General features: G+C 44.4%; 2 protein-coding genes across 5 annotated transcripts in view; one reads left to right on the forward strand and one right to left on the reverse strand.

Annotated features, from left to right (window-relative positions):
• ALDH18A1 (aldehyde dehydrogenase 18 family member A1) overlaps window positions 1-23,504 on the forward strand; it is a 948,333-nt gene that overhangs the window by 266,998 nt on the left and 657,831 nt on the right. The gene's annotated exons all lie outside the window — the stretch shown is intronic.
• DNMBP (dynamin binding protein) overlaps window positions 1-23,504 on the reverse strand; it is a 226,898-nt gene that overhangs the window by 43,791 nt on the left and 159,603 nt on the right. The gene's annotated exons all lie outside the window — the stretch shown is intronic.

Raw genomic sequence — 23,504 nt, forward strand, 5'->3', positions numbered from 1 at the left:
GGGTGGATGGATGGCAGGGGGAGAGGAGGGTTGCTGGACATGGGTGGATGGATGGCAGGGGGAGAGGAGGGTTGCTGGACATGGGAGGATGGAGGAGAGAGGAGGGTTGCTGGACATGGGTGCATGGAGAGCAGGGGAGAGGAGGGTTGCTGCTGGACATGGGTGCGTGGAGGGCAGGGCAGGGGGGGGAGGAGGGTTGCTGGACATGGATGGAGAGGGAAGGGAGAGAGAAGAAATGCTGGACATGGATGGAAGGAAGGGAAGAGTGAGGAATGAGATGAGAAGAGGGAAAAGGAAGAGAGAATAACTGCACATGGATGGAGAAAATAGGCTGAAGCTGGATCCACTGGACAGTCAAGTCTGCGGAGGACCAGAAATGAAGAAGAAAGGAGGAAAGAAAAGAAATAAATGGAAAGGAAGCCCTGGAAATGGAGTTAAGAGGACAGATAGCAGCAGAATCGGATACTGGGCCAGCATGATCAGAAAAACAAAGTCACCAGACAACAAAGGTAGAAAAGATCATTTTATTTTCATTATAGTGTTTGGAATATGTCCACTTTGAGAATTAGGTGTTCAACATTAAAAGTTTATTTTTATTTACTTATTTATGGCATTTTATCCCACATTAAACATGAATTAGATTGCCCCCCCCCCCAGGCTCTCTCCCCGGCTATAACCTGCTCTGCAATTTGCGGGGGGGGGGGGGGGGGGGCGCAGAGGTGGACGAGGGGCGCAGATGTGGACCGGGGAGAGAGCCTGTTGTTAAACATTTACCAGCACACCACTGCCCACATCCTATGACCTTTCATTTTAGAGCCTCCTATCCTTTGAAACAGATCTGTCTTCAGTGCACCTATACCTTGGAGGTATTTAAATGTCTTAGAAGTTCTTGGGACAGAAGTATTGCAGGTAGGTTTAGGTTTGAATAATCAAAACTAGGCACATACTGGTTAGTGCAGTGGACTTTGATCCTGGGGAACTGAGTTTGACTCCCACTGCAGCTCCTTGTGACTCTGGGCAAGTCACTTAGCCCTCCATTACCCCAAGTACAAAATAAGTACCTGAATATATGTAAACCGCTTTGAATGTAGTTGCAAAAACCTCAGAAAGGTGGTATATCAAGTCCCATTTCCCTTCCCTAATAAAAAGCAACCACACAAGAAGCAGGTACAGATCTGTGCAGGTACTTAACCTTTCACAATAAAGCAAGCACACCTTTGTAGCTTTGTTTTGGTTATTGTACCAAACCCTGAAAGGTAAAAACTACCAGAGTTTGCAGAAAGGTGGGTAGTTTGATGATTCACTTCTTTACAAGTGAGTGAACAAAGTTTTAGGAAGGAAAGGAAATGTTTAGTGTGGATTGTGGGTAGGCAACTGATTAGGTAAGACAGCCTGGCTCAGTGCCACATTACAAGGATGGTGATTTTTTTTCAAAGCTGTGCCAGCAGGAGTGGCAATTGCCTCCTGCTCATGTTTGATCTATTCTTACTGTACACCGCCTTGAGTGAATTCCTTCAAAAAGGCAGTAAATAAATCCTAATAAATAAATAATAAACTTGGCAACCTTTGCGAGTGGGTTGGCTTTCTTAGTTTGTTCAGCCTGACCTTAAGGGTGAATTTCATGGGCTCTGTATTTACAGACTTTTGATCACTATGGAGAAAAAAAGGTGGTGACCAGGATTTCTGGTACTTGAGCAGAGGTCAACACGTCTTGAAAGTTGGCCAAATTCATTAAAGAAAATTTCACATAACAGAAATGGAAACTGATTTTAGCTTTATGAAATGATACAAAAGCAAAGCTTTACTAATCACTTGAAAAGAGCTGTGCCAAAAGAAAGCGATACAGATTGTAGCCGATTAGTGAAGCCACGCCAGAAAGTAGCCGTCTTGAATGGCTGATTGTCCTTTTTCCTGCAAGGGAAGAAATACAGAGGTTTTCCGAGTTCTGCTGTTCAGTCTTTGCGTTTATCAAGGACTGATGACGTGTGACCTTCAGTATGCAGAGGAAAGGTCATTCTCAAGGCATTATGGGATGGCTAGTGCTATATCCAATTATAAACATACTCCTGAAGCAACTGTGGATTCTTCTGGCTACAAAGACAGATCTGACCCACCGTCATACAGGGGAAGTGGCTGAACTGGGTTTGAAGTATTAGTTTATAGTGTATATAACAACAGCACAACTTGTATATTTATAAAAGATTACAATTAATCCTTTCTTAACAGCACAGCCTGCCTCAGCTTGTTTAAATGAAGGTTATGAATTATTTCAGCACACAAAACAAACAACACACGCCTGTGCCTGGCTCCAGTCATTATTACCCCTCCCCCTGCAGCCTCCTCTGAATCCTCCACAGCCAGATCAAAAGCCTGGGCTCTGGCTGTCTAAGGTTGCTCTCCCCCAGCATCTAACCTGTTTCTCATAATCCCTGCGCATCCTCTAAGAGCACACTGGTAACACAGAATGAATGAATACCCGCCCTAGAAGCAGAGCAGAAAGGCTGGTAGTCAGAACAAACTCCTTCTGGCCCCAAGAGTGAGGCTGAAGGGTTCAATTTCCAAGGCAATTGCCCTGCAAACTCTTACCCGGTTGATGATAGGCTCTCAAGACTTGTTGTCGCGCTGTGATTGGCTCCTAAATATTTGACTTCACAGGACACCCCCCCCCCCTCAACCCCCCCCCCCCCCAGTGTATGTTGCTATCAGTATGTGAGCCCTCCAAACCCCACCAAAAATCTATTGTACCCACGTATAGGTGACACCTGCAGCCATAAGGGCTATTGTAGTGGTGTACAGTTGGGTACTGTAGGTTTTTGGTGGGTTTTGAAGGGCTCACTATACAATTTAAGGGAGCAACGGTGAGATGTATACCTGGGAGCTTTTAGGTGAAGTCCACTTAAGTGCCTCCTAGGATGCCCACTGCTCTGCTGGGTCTGGGATGTCTGTGTGGCCAGTCTACTAAGAATGCTGGCTCCTCACACATCCCATAGCTTGATTTTGTCTATTTTTCATTTGGAGGTTTTTTTTTTAAATGGACTAAAAGATAAACGCACAGAGCACAAAAACATCTATCAAGTGGCTATTTTTGAAAAAAAAAGAAAAGATAAAGGCATTTTGCTGTTTCAAAAATAGCTATGGGGGTCTTTTACAAAGCGTCAGTAAGCCCAATGCTAAATCGGGATTACCGCCAATCCAAAGTGGCTGCCGGTGGTAGTTTTGTTCCAAGCACATGCCATTTCTGGGGGAAAAAGAAAACCCCCGGAAACGGCTTGCGTGGTGGTAAGGAGGCTTTTTACCTGCTGCGGTAAAAAGGGCTCTGGTGCGTGGGAAAAACGGCCCCCGACACTAGCAAAGGGCCCTTTTCCTGCAGCTTGGTAACAGGACCCCTATATTTGCTATTCGGATTCTGGACGTTTTGATCAAAATGCCCAAAGTCGGACTTAGACGTCATATTGAAAATGCCCCTCCACGTATGTCTAGCTTGTGTTGTGATGGAAGTGTATTTCTTTATATATATAAAAGTATTTTCAAACCAACTGAGGCAGTGTACTGACTGAAGCGTGGGTCAACGTAACATCATGGCAGCAGAATGTTCAAGTAGCAGGGGCGATCCTAGGTCGGCTGCCAACCGGGGCGGATCACCACTGCGCCCCCCCCCCCCCCCGGGTGCAGTGGCGTCCGTCCCCCCAGGGTGCAGCACGACACCCCCCTCCCCGGCGCATCAAGCCCCTCCCCCCCCCCGGGTGCATTCTTGGCTGCTGGAGGGTGCAGAGAGCAGCTGCGCGCCTGTCTGCTCCACTGGCTCCCTGCTCTCTCTGCCCCGGAACAGGAAGTAACCTGTTCCAGGGCAGAGGGAGCAGGGAACCAGCGGAGCAGACAGGCGCATGGCTGCTCTCTGCACCCTCCAGCAGCGTGCACCCGGGGCGGACCGCCCTCACCGCCCTGCTCTTGCTACGCTGCTGTTCAGTAGGATTCTTCTGTCTAATTTCAGAGGCAGGCCTACTGTCCTCAAGAGACCAAGGCCTCAGTCAAAGCAATGGGTACCATACAAAACAGATGATGTACTCCACAATGAACAGCAAGGGTGGTCTACAACACCCATGAAGAATTGCCTTATTGTGTTTTTTTATGACACATAGGGCCTCTGAGATGTGTACTGTTTAACACATGATTTGACTAATTTTTATATACTGTGATGGACACATTTTCTACTGTACATATTTCTTTGCTTCAAATTTAGGAATATCAAGCTCATTCTGAGGAGAAATGTCAGTGGGAAGAGCTGACATTTTCTTTACATAGTAACATAGTAGATGACGGCAGAAAAAGACCTGCACGGTCCATCCAGTATGCCCAACAAGATAAACTCATATGTGCTACTTTTTGTGTATACCCTACCTTGATTTGTACCTGCCCTCTTCAGGGCACAGACTGTATAAGTCTGCCCAGCACTATCCCCGCCTCCCAACCACCAGCCCCGCCTCCCACCACTAGCTCTGGTATAGACCGTATAAGTCTGCCCAGCATTTTCCCCGCCTCCCAACCACCAGCCCCGGCACAGACCACATAAGTCTGCCCAGCACTATCCCCGCCTCCCACCGCCGGCTCTGCCACCCAATCTCGGCTAAACTGCAGATATTTTTGTTACCTGCTAGAAGAACTACAGCTTACAGTTCTAGGGACTACCTTAGACTTGTTCTTTCAGATTGCAAGAGACTTCACTATAAGTCGGTTCACTCCGCAGACTTTAGATTCCAAGGTGCTAAGTGGTGGAACTCACTGCCATTGACAATCAATGGTCAGCCTGATTTCACAAAAGACTGAAAACTTTCCTCTTTGAGAGATTTCTACCCATTGATGGAGTGTGTTAGATTGGAACTGGCTGTCAATGGTTTATTACTTAGTTATTTGTGCTACTTTGCTTTCACGTGATAATTTGTTTATGGTATTGTAAACCTTGCCTGTCGTTTTATTTATTGTAAGCCACTTTCATAAATATTAAGTACCTGGACATGGATATTCCAAAGCATTTATGCAGTCATTGGCAGTGCTGACCACATAAGAGGCCCTTTTACTAAACGTTGGTAAGCCCACCACAGGCTTGCTGCACGCTAATCTGTAGGTACCGCCGGCCCAACGTGGGTGCTGGTGGTAGTTCCAGCGCCCGGCATTTCCAGTGCTAGTGGAAATATTCAAAATATATTTCTGCAGGGAGTTACTTGGCGCTATCCGGTTCCTGCCAGAGCCCTTACCGCCACATCAATGGTAAGCGCCCCCCCTAGTTCTGTATTGATTTTCTAATCCAAACACGAGTTCACTCTCGGAGTTACAGCTGACAAAGGTTTTGCAATATTGGAGCACACGCTTCATTATCCCTTCACATCGTGACGAACAATTCAACAAGTGGATGGCCTTACTTTATATATGAGACTCCTGATGCAGGCCTAGCCGGCCAAAACACAGCTGTGTCGAGTCCTGAACAATCTGTAATAAACTGTTTTTACTGATTGGAACGTTGTCCACTCATCCTTAAGTAATCTTCGCTGTTCTGCTGCACACTGTGTATCCTGCGGAGATTTGTTTCTTCTGTGCATACATCGATCTGATTCTATATATGTCAATAGAATAATGGCACATTCACACACGTGTGCACATACAAGCATAAAGGCCAACGTTTCTCCTAAGCATTATTCTGTAAATATGCGTATACCTTATATTGCACGTATTTTACAGTTGGGCATACAGACGGAGCCTGGGTGGAACACAGGCAGGACTCACACGCTCATCATACGATAAGTTACGCACATATCTTCAGCACTTAGGTGCACACACTTATGCCAGCTCTACGGCCACATAAGTTCTCACACCTAAATTACGGGTGTGTATTTTCACTTACGTTAATATTCTATAAAGGAAAGTACAGGCCTAAGTTCCCTTGCAGAATAAGTCCTACCAGGTACACAGTTAATGCTTCTATCATGTGCCAGCAGGGCTCCTAAGCGCTATTTGATAACGATGCATGTAACTTATATAGCATGTAAATGCAAGGGGGGGAGGGCTCCCGATTGCACACACAACTTACAGAATATACCGTCAATTACGTGAATCCCTGCCATGTTTACACAGCCACTATTATGCCATCTCTATGATCGGTGTAACTGTGGGCAAATACCTAGTAATTATGGAATCTGGGTGTTCAGACGCCAATATGGTATGGCCTAGGGTTACCATATGGCTCCAGAAAAAGGAGGACACATTGATCCAGTCTGGGTTTTGCTTCCATTGAAAGCAATGGAAGAAAAGCCCAGACTGGAGGAGTAGCCTAGTGGTTAGTGCAGTGGACTTTGATCCTGGGGAACTGGGTTCGATTCCCACTGCAGCTCCTTGTGACTGTGGGCAAGTCACTTAACCCTCCATTGCCCCAGGTACAAAAATAAGTACCTGTATATATGTAAACCGCTTTTGAATGTAGTTGCAAAAAACCTCAGAAAGGTGGTATATCAAGTCCCATTTCCATTTCCCTATTTGAGATTCTAGATGGAATGTTGCTACTATTGGAGATTCTAGATGGAATGTTGCTACTATTGAGATTCTACATGGAACGTTGCTATTCCACTAGCAACATTCCATGTAGAAGCCTGCCCTTGCAGATCAGCAATGCAGCTGCGCAAACCTGTGTTTCTGTGAGTCTGACGTCCTGCACGTATGTGCAGGACGTCAGACTCACAGAAACAGAAGCCTTCGCAGCACGCTCCTGATCTGCAAGGGCAAGCTTCTACATGGAATGTTGCTAGTGGAGGAGTAGCCTAGTGTTTTCCAATACTACTACAAATTGTACAGTGGACTTTGATCCTGGGGAACTGAGTTCAATTCCCACTGCAGCTCCTTGTGACTCTGGGCAAGTCACTTAACCCTCCATTGCCCCTGCTACAAAATAAGTACCTGAATATATGTAAACCGCTTTGAATGTAGTTGCAAAAAACTCAGAAAGGCAGTATATCAAGTCGAATTTCCCTTTCCCTATTTGAGATTCTATATGGAATGTTGCTACTATTGGAAATTCTAGATGGAATGTTGCTACTATTGAGATTCTGTTGCTACTATTTGAGATTCTACATGGAATGTTGCAACATTCCATGTAGAAGCCTGCCCTTGCAGATCAGCAACGCGGCCGCGCAGGCTTCTGTTTCTGTGAGTCTGATGTCCTGCACGTATGACTCAATTCCCACTGCAGCTCCTTGTGACTCTGGGCAAGTCACTTAACCCTCCATTGCCCCAGGTACAAAATAAGTACCTGTATATACGTAAACCGCTTTGAATGTAGTTGCAAAATACCACAGAAAGGCGGTATATCAAGTCCCATTTCCCTTTCCCTGGAGCCATATGGTAACCCTAGTATGGCCTCCCATTGTGCAATATCAGGGCACCTGCATGGAGGTGCCCACTTATAGAATTGCCCCATACCTAGCCAAAGATATCTAGATAAAAACGGGGTGAGATTTTAGGCTGCCCCAGGAGAAGGGCCATATAACCTTTATATGTAAACAGTGATATTCAGCTGCCAAACAAGTTTGGAGCAAACAAATAGCAAGTATAAGTTGAAATGTCTTATCTTGGATGTTTGAAGTTATTCTCAACATTCATGAGCACGGCCTAAACCAATAATGCGGCTGAATATACATAATAATTTGAAACCATCTAAGTTAGATGGTTTCAAATCACAAGTTCACTGCTTGGCTGAATATTGACTTCCTAGGGTCACTCTACAACAGGAAATGCTCAGTAAACGCTATAAGTCTCATCTGTTTTCATCAGTTGTCTTACTATACTAAATCATCACTGGAAAAGGGGATTTTCTGCTACTACCTGCTTCCTGGAGCTGCACAACACTGCACACAGGTGTAAAGTATTTATCTAAGCACCTACGTTTTGAAAAAACAGTGGCAGGGACAAACCTGGCATAACTCTAATGCTACGAAAAGATAATGTGGACAGGAGAAAAGGAGAGAAAAATTAACAAGAAACTGTCTACCTGGTTTAGGAGAATTAAAGCATGATTAATCGTAGTGGAGGAGCTTAGTGGTTAGAGCAGTGGTCTGCAAAACAGGGAAGCCAGGGTTCAAATCCCACAGCCACTCCTTGTGACCATGGGCAAGTCCACTGTCCACTGTTTCAGGTAGAAACTTAAAAGGCAATTAGCTGGTGCCTAAATTTAGTGCCCCTAGGGGCCCTTTTACAAAGCGGGCTTACTGCAAGCTAAATAAGTACCACAGGGCTACTGCAGCAGCCCAGCGGTAGTTCCCACCACCAGTACGCCATCATATCCGGCAAAAAAACCCATCATTTTATTTTTGTAGCACTGGTGTATACCGTCAGTAATCGGGCAGAGCTGTGTGCTGCCCGGTTACTGCTGCAGGTTTGTAAAAGTGACCACTAATAATGAACGCTTATGTGTATAATTGGCACCAATCACTGAAATATAATTCCCACCATAATCAAATTTTGTTTCAGTGCGCTCATAAGCTTGAGAGACTAACACCGACCTACCTATACAAGTTCTTTTTTCTTTTTCAGTCCTCAGTGATTAGACAACTGAGGACTGAAAAAGAAAAAAAACCTTGAATACGTCGGTGTTAGTCTTTCAAGCTTATGAGCGCACTTAAACAAAATTTCATTATGGTGGGAATTATTGATTGAAACACATGTATCCTGGGGGATTTTTTTTTTTATTATATTCTTGATTTGCATTTTTCCTCAAGGAGTGGTAACATCTTTTTTCTATCTTCTCTTGTATTTTGTGGTATTACTGGCAGTTATGCGCATGTGATAGGCGCTATTCTAAAAGAGTGTGCCTGAATCGCGTAGCGTGCAACTATCAGGGGGCATACATGTGGGCGAGGCATGCGTGTGTCACCAAGTGACGGGCGCATTTTATAGACTACTATCAGCTGCATTCATTCAGTAGACGTATCTAACTTTTGGCATGTCAATGCAGCTTTGAACTAATATTCTCTAACAGCTTAGGTGTGCTCTTAAGCTGTTACATAAATGGCACCTAAAATGAGGTCACTTAACTGATAAATAGGGAGAAAAAGACCTCAAACGTCCGTGGCAACACTTTTGAACTAATCACGGTATTGTTCCACACTTAGACTTCACTCTCACTCATTGGTCTAAAAAACTTCTTTAATCGTTTTTGAGCCATTTGTGAGCACGAATAGTGCAAAGAAGTTTGGCACGGAAGCCATGATGTTGAGCACATAAAGATATCCCATGAGGAAGCCCAATGGGTGAAATGGTGGCCTCACTGGGACTTCTGAATACGCTAATGAGATAAGTGTGCATTTTTAATTTGTTTCATCCAGAAAAATAGTGGTTGTACAATTTGTAGTAGTATTGGAAAACAGTATTGGTTAAAAAAGCTTTTGGATAAAAAACTGATATAAAATTTAAGCATATTACACAATATTAGACCAATGAGAGAGTGGAGTCTACGTGTAGAACACCGCAGTGATTAATTCAAAAGTGTTGCCATGGACTTCTGAGGTCTTTTTCTCCCTGTTTATCAGTTAAGTTACCGTCTTTGTGGTGGTCTGTCAATCTTATCTTTTTAATGTGGGGGGTTTTTCCTTCTCTTTTTGGGGGGTATTTTGTACCTAAAATGAGATTCCAATCTAAAGAATTGCCACCTTAGACTGTAAGGCCTCTTGAGGGCAGGGAAATACCAACGGTACCTGAATATAACTCATCTTGAGCTCCTACAATAAATCCAAACAAATAAATATTACAAGGTGAAAAGAAAGAAGCGGGGGTGAATCCTTCAGGCTTTAAAAATGTTTGCAGCAAATGGGAGAAGTGAAAAATTCCACATCCCATAGGATAGGTGTAGGTGTAGACAGGACTGAGCCAGGTACCATCTCTAACATGGCAAGTGGTTATATTCTTAGATATCTTCCAGACAGTGTCTACAATTCAACATACACTCAGTATTCCTAAGCATCGAAGAGAGGGAACATAAAGGCTCTATAATTCTCTGTACATTGATTACACAGAATATCAGTACCAATCTGTTTCATAAAAGGGTTCTTAAAACTTGGAGCCAAATGAAATGAAGTGGAGTGGAGGAGTGGCCTAGTGGTTAGGGTGGTGGACTCTGGTCCTGGGGAACTGAGGAACTGAGTTCGTTTCCCACTTCAGGCACAGGCAGCTCCTTGTGACTCTGGGCAAGTCACTTAACCCTCCATTGCCCCAGGTACAAATAAGTACCTGTATATAATATGTAAGCCGCATTGAGCCTGCCGTGAGTGGGAAAGCGCAGGGTACAAATGTAACAAAAATAAATACAAATTTAAAGTCAACATTTCCAGATAATATTTTAAAACTAGGAAAAAAGGTCACAAATGAAACGGGCGCTAGCAAGGTTTTCCTTGGAGTGTGTGTGTTTTACAGAGTGTGTGTGAGAGTGAGTGTGTGTGACAGAGAGAGTGAGAGTGTGTGCGTGAGAATGAGAATGTGTGCCCTCCCTCCCAGTTCCAGGGTGGCCCCGCCCCTCCCTCCCTCCCAGTTGCAGGGTCGGCCCTCTCCCCTCCCTGCCAGTTTCAGGGTCAACCCCCCCTCCCTCCCTCCCAGTTCCTGTGTCCGGCCGCCCCCCCTCCAAGTTCCAGGGTCCGCCCCCCCTCCAAGTTCCAGGGTTGTTGCCCCCCTCTCTCCCCCTCCCCTCCAGCCATCCTGCGATGTTTAACTGCAAAATTAGGGAGTTGTGTAGTGTAATACAACGCACCTGCAACGTTGTGAAGCTGACTCCGTGGCTTCACTGAAGTGAATGGTTCGTAAGGTTCGTCAGATTCGTCAGTCTGTCACCATCTCTCGGCCCCACCCTCGCGCCTCTGATAGGTCCGCCGCCCTCGATGTCATCACGTTTTGACGCGAGGGCGGGCCCGAGAGAGATGGTGACAGACTGACAAATCTGACGAACCTTACGAACCCTTCACTTCAGTGAAGCCACGGAGTCAGCTTCAGAATGTTGGAGGTGCTTTTTATTATAGTAGAGATAAGAAGATAGTAAACATTTTGGAATCCAGTGGATTACAGGACCCAAGGAAACATAGTTTCATTACAGGTAGGTCTTGTCAGGCCAATCTGATTAAGACTGGGTGACCAGAGAGTTGGATCAAGGGAGAGTGCTAGATGTGGTGTATTTAGATTTTAGCAAAGACTTTGACACAGTTCTGCGTAGATGACTAATAAATAAACTGAGCGCCCTCGGTATGGGCTATAAAATGACTGACAGGGTTAGGAACTGGTTGAGTGGAAGGCGACAGAAGGTAGTGGTAAATGAACCTCACTTTGAGGAGAGGCATGCTACCAGTGGTGTGCCACAAGGTTCAGTTCTTGGTCCAGTTCTTTTTAACATTTTTGTAAGCAATATTGCTGAAGGGTTGTCTGGTAAGGTTTGTCTCTTTGCGGATTATACCAAAATCTGCACTAGGGTAGACACCCCTGATGGTGTGGATAACATATGGAAGGACTTAGCAAAGCTAGAGAAATGGTTTGGAATTTGGCAGCTTAGATTTAATGCTAAAAAATGCAGGGTCATGCATTTACTACTACTACTATAAATCACTTCTATAGCGCTACCAGTCGTACGCAGCGCTTTACAATTGAACATGAAGAAAGACAATCCCTGCTCAAAAGAGTTTACAATCTAAATCAGGACAAACAGACAGGATAAATAAGGATAAGGGAAGGACAGACAGAAGGACATAAGGATAAGACAAAAGTGACAAGTCAGGAGTCGAAAGCAGCATCAAACAGGTAGGCCTTTAGCCTGGATTTGAAGGCAGCCAGGGATGGAGCTACACGTAATGGCTCAGGAAGCCTATTCCAGGCATAAGGTGCGGCGAGATAGAAGGAGCGGAGTCTGGAGTTAGCAATGGAGGAGAAGGGTGCAACTAGGAGAGATTTGCCTAGTGAACGGAGTTCTAGGGAAGGAGTGTAGGGAGAGATGAGGGTGGAGAGGTAGTGAGGGGCTGCAGAGTGAATGCACTTATAGGACATTTGGGCTGCAAAAACCTGAGGGAACGCTACAGTTTAGGGGGTGAAGAACTTTTGTGCACGAAAGAGGAGCAGGACTTGGGTGTGATCATAAGTGATGATCTTAAGGTGGCCAAACAGGTAGAGAAGGCGACGGTGAAAGCTAGAAGAATGCTTAGGTGCACAGGGAGAGGAATGGCCAGTAGGAAAAAGGAGGTGATGATGCCCTTGTATAAGACTCTGGTGAGAGCTCATTTAGAATACTGTACAATTCTGGAGATTGCACTTTCCAAAAAGATACAAACAGGATGGAGTCATCCAGAGGGCAGCTACTAAAATGGTCAGTGGTCTTCCTCGTAAAGTGTATGGGGAGAGACAAAGATCTCAATATGCATACTTTGGAAGAAAGGCAGGAGAGAGGAGAGAGTCTCTTTCTACTGAAAGGAAGCTCTGGAACGAGGGAGCATAGGATGAAGTTGAAAGGGGACAGACTCAGAAGTAACCTGTGGCAATACTTCATAGAAAGAAGATGAAAACAGTATCTGAATTGGAGAGACTGGGACAAGTACATAGGATCTATAAGTGAATGAAAGGGAGAATAGATAGCATGGATGGGCAGACTGGAAAGGCCATATGGTCTTTATCTGCCTTCATTGTTCTATGTTTAAGTATCACGCTTGGTCGGTGCAGTGCCACAAGGAGGGTCCCTGCTTCATTTCTCAGGTCAACTGTGATGCTGAGATTGGAATTCTATTTTTATTATTTCATTTTTATTTTGATGATTTTTTTTTTTTTACTGGCTGTTTATATGATTCACTTCTGTGGGTTTATTATGAGTGGATAATCTATGCACCATATGGAACAAACTTCAATTTGTATTGCAGTATGTAAGATTTTTGTAAATAAATTAATCTAGTAGTTGGATTTAGAGTAGATAATACAGCATCAGAGCCACTGCTGCAATGACCAGACTAGGAGGAAGATGCACTAAAGTCGTCGGTAATTCCTGTTTCCTACCAATTCCATAGCGAATCGGTAGGGAACGGGAATTTACTAAGGAAAGGGAATGCAAATGAGCTACTCGTTCCGTTGCATTCACCATTACCTTGGTAGCCAATCGGAGAATCGGGACGTCCCATTCGGTTATGCTCCTCTTCTTGGGTCTCTTCAGCCAATCAAAGCGCATCTAGCTTGCTGGTGTCAGCTACACGCACTCTGATTGGCTGAAGAGACCTGGAAGAGGAGCATAATGGAATGGGACGTCCCGAACTCCACATCGACTCGCAGATCCCCGATTCCCTTCTCCTCGCTGCTACAGAAGGTGAGCAGCGCCAGGGAGACAAAACTAAAAAAAAAAAAAAAGACCGGCGAAAATACGTCCCTCACAAGTGCAGGCAGAGTACGTCCATAAAGGATGCCCCTCACGTGCACTCGCTGCTTTTTTTTTTCTTTTTTACCTTTTTTTGGGGCCCTTTTCCTTTCCGATTCCCTCACAGGAGCCCTAACGAGAGGTGCAGACCTCACGTTAGGGTTTCCACGGTAAGGTAGTGCATCTCATTATAATGAGCTGCAATGGTACTGCAGCTCATTGTAATAGCCTTTGGATAATTTGCATTCCATTTTCGTTGCCTGCTACCGTGACAGGAAAAATGCCCTTGGTGCATGCCCCCGGTAAACTACTTGCGTTTTAAACTGCCTGGAACCAGTTTAAAACGCAAGTTGTGGGCTTGTTAGGCTTTGTGCATCTGGCTCTAGGAGCAGAGTGTTGAGGAAGGGAGGACAGTCCTATTAAAATAGGAGAAAAAATGCCCAGGTGGCTGTGCATGAAAGGGGAGGTTTCAAGTTTCATATTTATCAGATATATAGCACATCAACCAAATAGATATGGGGTTATTAATTAAAAGGATCAAAAAACAATTAACACAAACATAAAATGACCAGTTAAAAACTGAAACAAAATAAATATATATCAAAATAACAATGTTTTGGAAATATGTTTGTTCTCTTTATTTTGAGAGCTTGTTGAACTGAGCTGGTGTTCCATTTCATGTAAACTGGTATCACACTGGCCACCAGGCCTTGACTTTACTTGTACCAAAAGCTCCCAGTTAGGTTGCAATATTTCTACATTTCCTCTTCAGCTGAACCATGTACAGTGATGATGTTTTGAGTTTGTTGTTTCTTGATGACTTATACCAACGATGTATATAAGTTACTCACTGTACTATCATTTCATTGTTCTATAGTTTGCATGGTATGTTATGTAAAGAAACCAATGCCATTGCACTGAGTGTTTCCTTACAGGTGTGAGGGCAAACAAGACTCCTAAAAGTTTCTGTGTTCTTCTGACAGGGGAGGAACAACCTTTTTCCCAATTGGAAGGAGAACAGAGGGCCACAGAGCTTGTTCTACCAGTTCCACCATTGCCTTCCACCAGCTGAAGAATATAGGTGATACTCTCTACACACAGCCTTCTCAGAAATTGATACTGGACAAAATGTTCACCATTTCCCCCCCCCCCCCCCCCCCCCCCACCCCAATGCACAATTCTTCCAGAGACTCATCCAAAATCCAACATGCCCTTTCTTTGTACACTACGAGAACCCTCATGCAGTCCAGCATTACTTCCTTAGACTACGGTTACCTGCTCCTCATAAAACTCTCACTGAGCCATCCCTTGCATTTCAGTCTATCCATAACTCAGCAGCACGGTTTATCTTCTATGTTCATTGCAATGGCCATGTAACCCATCCACTTCCACATCCATTTCAAGCTGCTTGTACTCATGGAAAGTATCTTCACTCTGCAGTTCCCCACTACCTAATCTCTATTGTTCTGTGCTTCTTCTCCTGAACTCCATTCTTCAAATACACTGCTGTTCTCTGTGCCCTTATTTTTTTTTTGTATCAAATCCCAGCTATTTGTCTTCCACTTGCTGTCCCCAAATGCCTGAACAACCTTCCTGAATTAGTGCATTCCGCTCTCTTCTTGGCCGCGTTCAACTCTAGTCTGAAAATTCACCTTTTCAACATTACTTTCAATTCCTAACCTGCCTCTTCTCATCGCTCGCCAAAAGTTCCACAGCTGTCAGTGTCCATGTATGTCACGGCTAGATAGTGGGTTCCACAGGACAAAGGGTACCTTCTGTGTATTCCAGCACTGTAGAGCCCAACTGAATGCATAATCTTTGGTTTCTGCTGAAACTGAACTGTGACCGAAACTGGTTGCTTGGTTTTGGTAGAAACTGAAGTAAAAAAAAAAAAAAAAACAGCCAGGCCCCGGTTCCGTTCCCCCCCCCCCCCCCCCCCCACACACACACACACACTGCCAGTGGCACCACACACAGCCAGTCAACCTCACTCCCTCCCTCCCTCCCCCCACCGCCACTGCACACAGTGTCCCTTCCCCCCTCCTGGACCCACCCGTCAGCCAGCTCCCCCTCCCTCAGGCTTACCTCAGGCATCCTGGTGGTCTAGTGGCTTAACTGGGGCAACAGCAATTCACAGTCACTTTCGCCCTGGCCATATCCGCTACCAAAATGGCCACTATGAACATCAGCGGCAATCTTGCGAGACTGTCGCTGATGGTCTCAGCAGCCATCTTGGGATTGGAGCCAGTATAGGCAGCAGCGATTATTGAGACGAGCCAGTACAGGGAGGAGTGACTGCTCCTGCCTATACCAGCTCCAGTCCCAAGATGGCCATTTTGGTAGCAGAGATGGCTAGGGCAAAAGCTCTTGCTCCAGTCCCTGCCTAGGGCAAAAGCTCTTGCTCCAGTCCCTGCCTGTGCTGTCTCAACAGTACAGAAGTCGCCGGCAAGCTTCAGCCGCCAACGCTAGTACTCCCGCACATGCTGCTGACTTCTCTGCTGCTGAAACAGCACAGGCAGGGACTCGGGCAGCAGACCTCTTTAGCTGGTGGGGTTTGGCAATCCCAAACAGTCATTAAACTGGTACCAAAGTGAGGGGCCCAAGCCCCCAAGTGGCTACGCCCCTTTATCCCACATGCACCTCATGAGTCATGTGTGCTCCTCACCTTCCTAATTAGTCTAGCTGTCAACTAGACTGTGATGTGGTTGCCATGTTAGTCTACTTTAAAGATAATAAATAGAAATAAAACAAAACAAAAGGAAAATAGGGTGATACCTTTTTTTTTTTTTAATTGGACTAACTCAATACATTTGTTGACAAGCTTTCAAAGGCAGAAACTTCTTCTTCAGGGCAGGGTACTTGACTAAGCTCCACTGAGTGGATACTCTCTCTTTTCTACGTCTGTATAGTGCTATGCACACCATCAGGCTTATTTTCAAAAGTTATAGACGTCCAAAAAGTGACATAAGTCAGCATTTGGATGTTCATCTCACAGAAACGTCCAAATCAGTATTATCAAAACCTCTATTTGGATGTCTTTCTCTGAAGTCCATCAGAAGGATGTCCAAATCTCAAGAAGACGTGCTAGGGGCATGTTCAAGCCGAGACTTGGGCGTTCCTAAGACATGGACGTCTTTCAGCAATAATAGAACAAAACAATGATGTCCAAGACTAAAACTTAGACGTTTTGAGCTAGACCTGTTTTTAAAATGAATAGCTGGAGCGGGAATTGAACCCACTTCCCCAGAATCAAAGTCTGCTGCACTAACCACTAGGCTACTCCTCTACTCCACACAAGAGGTGCCCCAAATAACTAGATGACCACTGAAGGGACTCGGGGATCACCTCCCCTTCCTCCCCCAAATCACAAAACATTTTTCCAAACAGCACTTTCAAAAGGAAAAGATAGACTTTTTTTTTGTAGAAAATGACCTTTCCTGTTCTGATTTTGGACATTTTACAAAAAACGTCCAAATTCAGACTTAGATGTCATATCCAAAAATGCCCCTTGTACATTTGACTTGCCCAAAGTCACAAGGAGCAGCAGTAGGAATTGAACCCATGTTGCCAGGATCAAAGCCTGCTGCACTAACCATTAAACCACTCCTACTCTGTTATGGATATCCTGCATTTGGACGTCTTTGTGTTCGAAAATGGCCGAAAATCAAAGACGTCCATATCCAAGGACATCCATAGTATTTTTGAAAACAAAGATGGACATCCATCTTTTTTCGAAAATGACCTTTTCCCCGCCTCCGAATTTGGACGTTTTACAAAGATGTCCAAATTCCAACTTAGACATTTCTTTCGAAAATGCCCCTTCTTGTCTATTAGCAGTAGTGGTAAAACTAGCCTTCTTTAGTGGGCTCAGTGTCTAGAAGGAGGCTTACAGGATAACATGGATAACCACAGTCACAATCAACTTCTGTTAAAGAAGGCCGTCTCACCTGCCTACCTGGATTCACGGCCAGAAACTCTCAAGCACCTTTTGCTTCTCTCTCCATCAAGAATAGAAAGATTTCTACTACACAAAAGCACCATTGCACTTTACTGGTCTGTCTCCTTGTCACCAGAATCTTACAGCTGTTACGTTCAGCTGCCATATATATAAGGAATATGATTTTATTTCCTGGGACTCCAAGCTGCCAGCACAGTGAATGCCACAGTGTTTGGTATCATCTCATCAAGGCATGTGAACATCTTAATCTCTCAAACACTGGGCAAAATGAATATTTAGTATGGGAAAGTAGGAAATGGTCCAGTGATCAAGGATAGATGCAGGGGCTGAAGCTTTTCAATGTCTTTTAACAATACTGCAGGATGACTGAAAGGCAAGATATGCTGCTTCCCAGACAGGCCCAGGTTTCCCATTAAGAACCGGTCAGACCTGTTATGCACTAGTGTACGTAGCTAAGCAGAAGAACTAGCAACCAGGCAGAACCCTTCTGCTTAGATAAGCACTCATTCAGTGTCTATTAAAAGTATATTACAGAACACGTTAAAATGAGTGGAAATAAAATTTAAAAGACCAATGGCAATGTTGGTGAGCCACAGGGCTGTGTTCCTATGTGAAAAGAGTCACCACTGAGGTTTGAAATTTATAAGATTTGTGTAGAGATCTTGTATGCTATAACACATTATCAACTGAAGAGAGGTTATTTTAGTGCCAAGGTGCCCTGAAACAGATGAATATTTTGGATTAAAGATTTTTTTTTTTTTAATAAAATGATCCTTCAAGCAGCTCAGCCTTAACCAGAAACCTGAAATATGTGCTGTATCTAGTGATTCGACATTCCCTGGTAGAATCATCCTAGTTAGGAATAAGAATGCTATCAGAAAATCTCTAAAGTTGTATTAAAACATTAGTCAAATTAAAACATTACATTTTATAATGATTAATTAAACCTGGATTTGTAATTCCTCATGAATGCAAAAAAAAAAAAAAAAACCACTTCAGCCCCTGTTTTCAGAGAACATTTTTAGCAGTTTGAAGCAGTCCTACTAAATAGAAGACAAAAAAGAGAGAACAGAGAAAAATATGGAGACAGAGAAGAAAAGAAATCTGCAGCTCTGAAATACTAGTTTCCATAGTCCGCCTGTCTCAGCCCTTTGTGTTTATTACAATAGTAACATAGTAGATGACGGCAGAATATTATCTGCCAAATCAGCATCCACTCCAGCAGCTAAAACTTTGGCAAACACAGTAGCGCATCCCAAAATCTTTTACACAGTTCTTATCAGAGTTGGTCTCACTGGGACAGGGACAGAAATGGTAACAGAGAGCTCTAAAGTGGGCAGAAAACTATGGGACTGAGGAGGGAGGATCTTAAAATGAGAAGCCCAGCAACCTACTCCTCACTGGTCTCCCACTTAGCCACCTATCCCCCCTTCAGTCCGTTCAGAACTCTGCTGCACGTCTTATCTTCCGCCTGAACCGATACACTCATATCACCCCTCTCCTCAAGTCACTTCATTGGCTTCCGATCAGGTACCGCATTCAATTCAAGCTTCTGCTACTAACCTACAAATGTACTCGATCTGCAGCTCCTCCTTACCTCTCAACCCTCATCTCCCCTTACGTTCCTACCCGTAACCTCCGCTCTCAAGACAAATCCCTCCTTTCAGTACCCTTCTCCACCACCGCCAACTCCAGGCTCCGCCCTTTCTGTCTTGCCTCACCCAACGCGTGGAACAAACTCCCCGAGGCCATACGCCAGGCCCCCTCCCTGCCCATCTTCAAATTTCTGCTTAAAGCCCACCTCTTCAACGTCGCCTTCGGCACCTAACCTCTACACCTCTACCCAGGAAATCTAGACTGCCCAACTTGACATTTCGTTCTTTAGATTGTAAGCTCCTTTGAGCAGGGACCATCCTTCTTTGTTTATTTTGTACAGCGCTGCCTAACCCTAGTAGCGCTCTAGAAATGTTAAGTAGTAGTAGTAGTAAGAAGTATCTGGTAGACCTGAAAGAAGCGGGGATGGAAAGACACAAAAAAAAGAACAAAAGATAGCTAGACTGGAGTATTATGTCAGTGAAAGCAGGAAAGTCAGAGGTAGGATTGTAGAGAAGAGAAAAAAAAGCAGAAACGCTAAACAAATACTTCTGTTCATCTTTACTGTAGAGAGGATCAGAGAAGGATCATTCATTGCTGGCAAGGGTACATATGGTGGTGGGGTAGATGCCGTATCATTTATGGAACTAGCAGACTAGAACAAGACAAAGTCCTGAGGCCTAGGACATTAGGGGAGATCAGAGGGGTTCTGGCTGGTTCACCAAAAGATCTCATCAACAGATCTTCGGAAAATGGAATGGCTCATGAGTCTAGAGAGGAGTGGATGTTGTCCATATTCGTCAAAGTGTTAACAAGAGAAACTTGGAAACTTCAAGTTAGTCCTACTCCTATTGTAGGAAAACAGACAGACTTCATGGAAGGAAGTGAAGGATTCAGAATCCGGCTGGTTGCAGAACCAAGGCAGCATTATTTACCAGAGAGAAATTGGGCCAAACAATATCTCGTCAATTTCTCTGGGTGACTAAAAAATTAGATCAAGAACATGTACTGTTTTGCTGTGCTTTGTATTAAGAGCAGTCTATAAAGCATTAAACAAACCATAAACCACAGGATGTGGTATACTTGGCTGGACCCCAAGATCTCAGGCTGAATTAGAAATTAGTTGACTGATAAGACAACAGATGGTAGAGTTACATGGAATTCACCAAGAGGAAATATGGGAGCGTCTTAGGGATCAGTTCTGTTTAATCTCTTCGGGAGTGATATGGCAGAAGAGTTAGAAATAAGTTTGTAGGTGATACTAAGATTTGTAACAGAGTGTACACCCCTGAGGAAGCAAAGAGAAAAAGGAGATCTAAGAAAGCTAGAGATTGGTTAAGTGCTTGGCAGTTAAGATTTATTACAAAAATACATTTAAAATGGTGCGGAATGCTGAAATCCAAGTGTGCAATTCACAATGGTGGGAGGAGGGAGGGTGACATACTGATGTGCACCAACCAAGAGGCCTCGGGGTGATCAAAATACCTCTGCACATCTCACCTATATAGAATATTGCGTCCAGTTCTGGAAGCCACACCTCTAAGGATATAGGAGGGCTAGAAGCAGTCCAGAGAAAGGCTATAAAAGCCAAGAGATAAACTTCTAGAGGAGAGAAGAGATGAGGAGGTATAAACATGCATAAGAAGTAAGCCTTTCTCAGAGTTACAAATGTTCTAAAACAAGGTGTGAGGCTTCAAGGAGGCAGATGCAAAAGCAATGTCAGAAAATATTACTCTATTTGAAGCATTTGTTTTTCAGTAAGAAAAGGATAGGACATTTACTTTGTACTGCTTATTTCTTGGTCAGAAATTGTAGGGTTTTCCTGATTAATATAAATTACACAAGATAGAAGAAAAAAAAAATTCTAGCTGCTGCCCAAGAAGCTTGTAGACTTGGGTTGCAGGTATTTGTTTGATTTCCTTGTAAATGTATTGTGACTTGTGATTCCAATAGATATCTTTTCTGATCCTTTACAACTCTGAAGATTTATAGATTCTAAAAAGGCGCCAACCCCTACTGGGACGAACATTGTTGCATCATGAGGACTCTACGGAGGGGGGGGGGGGGGGGGAGGCTCAGCAGTGCATTTGGTTGTGGGGCTTTACCTAGGTAATGGCAGGAACTAGAACTTTTCATATTTTTTAATTTATGTTTCCTGATTGGACAAATCTCCTGCTTTCCTTTTTCTTGGATCCTCCTAGATTTCAGTTCTTTGGGGATGGTTATATAAGTTAATGCTGTTTAGCTTTTAAATTATTTTCTTGTAATCTTTTGCTCTTCAAATTGTGTTTGATTTGATGTAATTTCAAAATCTCATTAATAAAAAAGAAAAGAAGGCATTGAAGAAGCATAGAGGGGGCAATTGTAGAACTGGGCACCAAAGTTAAGTGCCAAAAGAAAGAAGTTAGTGTGCCCAGACCCCCCACCCCCAATAGCTAAGGCCCTGGTGGTCCAATAGGACCCCAAGCCCCCAACCCCCAATAACTAAGGCCCTGGTGGTCCAGTGGGACCCCTGGCAAGGACCCCCCAAAGACAACCCCCAGTGGCCTAGCGGTAGCCCCCCCCCCCAACCCCCTCATAACTTTGCAGCTGGAGAAGGAGCTTGAAGAAGTAGAAGTAGAAGGGAGGGAGTCTTAACACCTTCCTTTTGGGTGCGCCATCAAACTAGCAGCACCTAGCCCTGCCTAGTGCATCCCAGGATGCACTGGGCAGGGCCTGGGATGCACTGGGCAGGACTGGGTGCCACCATTTTGATGGGGGGAGCACCATTAGCCACCCAGGGTTGTCTTTGGGGGGGGGGTCCTTGCCAGTCCCACTGGACCACCAGGACCTTAGCTATTGGGAGGGTGGGTATCTGGGGTCCAACTGGACCACCAGGGCCTTAGCTATTGGGAGGGTGGGGGGTCTGGGGTCCACTGGACAACCAGGGCTAGTGCTTTCTGGGCCTGTGCTCTACAGCTGTGCTCAACACACAGCTCTTGAGCGCATGCCCAGGCACAATCCTCCCACACAAGTCCCTAATGCTCAATACTAACAACGCACCTAAATTTGTATGTCACTAGCGTTGAGCACTAGAGAGTTCCTTCGCCATGTTGTTGTGGTGGTATTTTTCCAGTGCTGTTTAGAGCTGCGTTGGACTTCTGAGCATCGGGGCATAAGGTTGGGAACGTGCAAGCTCATCTATCCAGGATGGTAGAGATTCAGTGAGGGGAAAAAACAAACTGATGAGGACAGACCATGAGATCCTACAAGTGGTCAAGCTTCCAGTGCTGGCAGCTGTGATTTGTCCTTACAGTGTGGACAGGAATGTTTCTGCAGTCATCAACAATGTTACTATAGCATAATGTGGCTGATTTTTAAATTGGCCATCTAGGTGCAAAGTCTTTGTGTATGCCGTGTACATTTGAAAATTGCCATGTGTATAAAGTTCATGCAGACATCTGAACCTGCTTTTTGTGTAGATCACTTCTTTGGACCCCGCTCCTTTATACCTCTGGTTAAAAGTATGCACCCTACGGAACCTTGTGAATGCTTCTAGACATACTGAGGGTTACCAATTTTCAGACACCTCATTTACATGTGTAAATCACCGTTTACTCAACTGTGAAAACTGTCCAAGTTTACAGAAGGCCTACTAACTTGTATGCTTATAAGAACAAATAACTAACTTAGAGGGGTCATTCATTAATGATTAGTACATGTAATCTCACAATATAAACGTATCTGCAAATTAAATTCCCCAAATTAAGTAGCAACATTGCTAAACATACTTAGGGCTCCTTTTACTAAGTGGCAGTAAGCCCAAGGCAGGCTTACCGCTCGCTATACAGGAAGTACCGCCAGGCTGCTATGGTAGCCCGGCAGTACTTCCCACCCCTAAAGCGCTGTCATTTCTGGCGCTACAAAAAATCTATTTATTTTTGTAGCGCTGGAGTGTACCAGACGGTAATTGGGCAGTGCCATGTGCAGTTACCGCCACCTCAATGGGTGGCAGTAAGGGCTCCACCCTGAAATAGCCATGTGGCAAGTGCCCGACCATTTCCTGTAGGAAAGTGAGACTTCCCTTTCACCAGCTGCGGTAAAAGGGGGCCTCGGTGCGAATGTAAATCACGTGCTGAAGCCAGTGTCGGCCTTGTTTTACCGCAGCTTGGTAAAAGGGGCCCTTAATTTGGAGAATTTAAATTGCAGATATGTTTATATTTTGTGATTATATTGATTACTCTGCCACAGGGCTCATATGGGTTCTGCGACAGATGATAGGTGCTAACCTCTGGCAATTTACCCTTTAGTAGGGATGTATTTTAATTTATGGACAGAAAATAACATTTGAAGGGGAAAATGAGATTTTTCTAGAAGAACACTTGCTGTTCTTTTCGAATATGAGAAAACGCCTAAAAAAAAAAGAGAAGAGGTAGGTGTGTGTCTGTCCAAGGGAAGAAAATATAGCACAGAATTCTAGTAACCATACTGGTTCTAGAAAAATCTAAGTTCTTTATAGATTCTGATACCTTCAATTAAAGCAACACTGGGGTGGGGTAGGGGAGTTATCAA

This window comes from Microcaecilia unicolor, chromosome 5 (assembly GCF_901765095.1).
Source record: "Microcaecilia unicolor chromosome 5, aMicUni1.1, whole genome shotgun sequence".
In the NCBI taxonomy this organism is placed as follows: domain Eukaryota; kingdom Metazoa; phylum Chordata; class Amphibia; order Gymnophiona; family Siphonopidae; genus Microcaecilia; species Microcaecilia unicolor.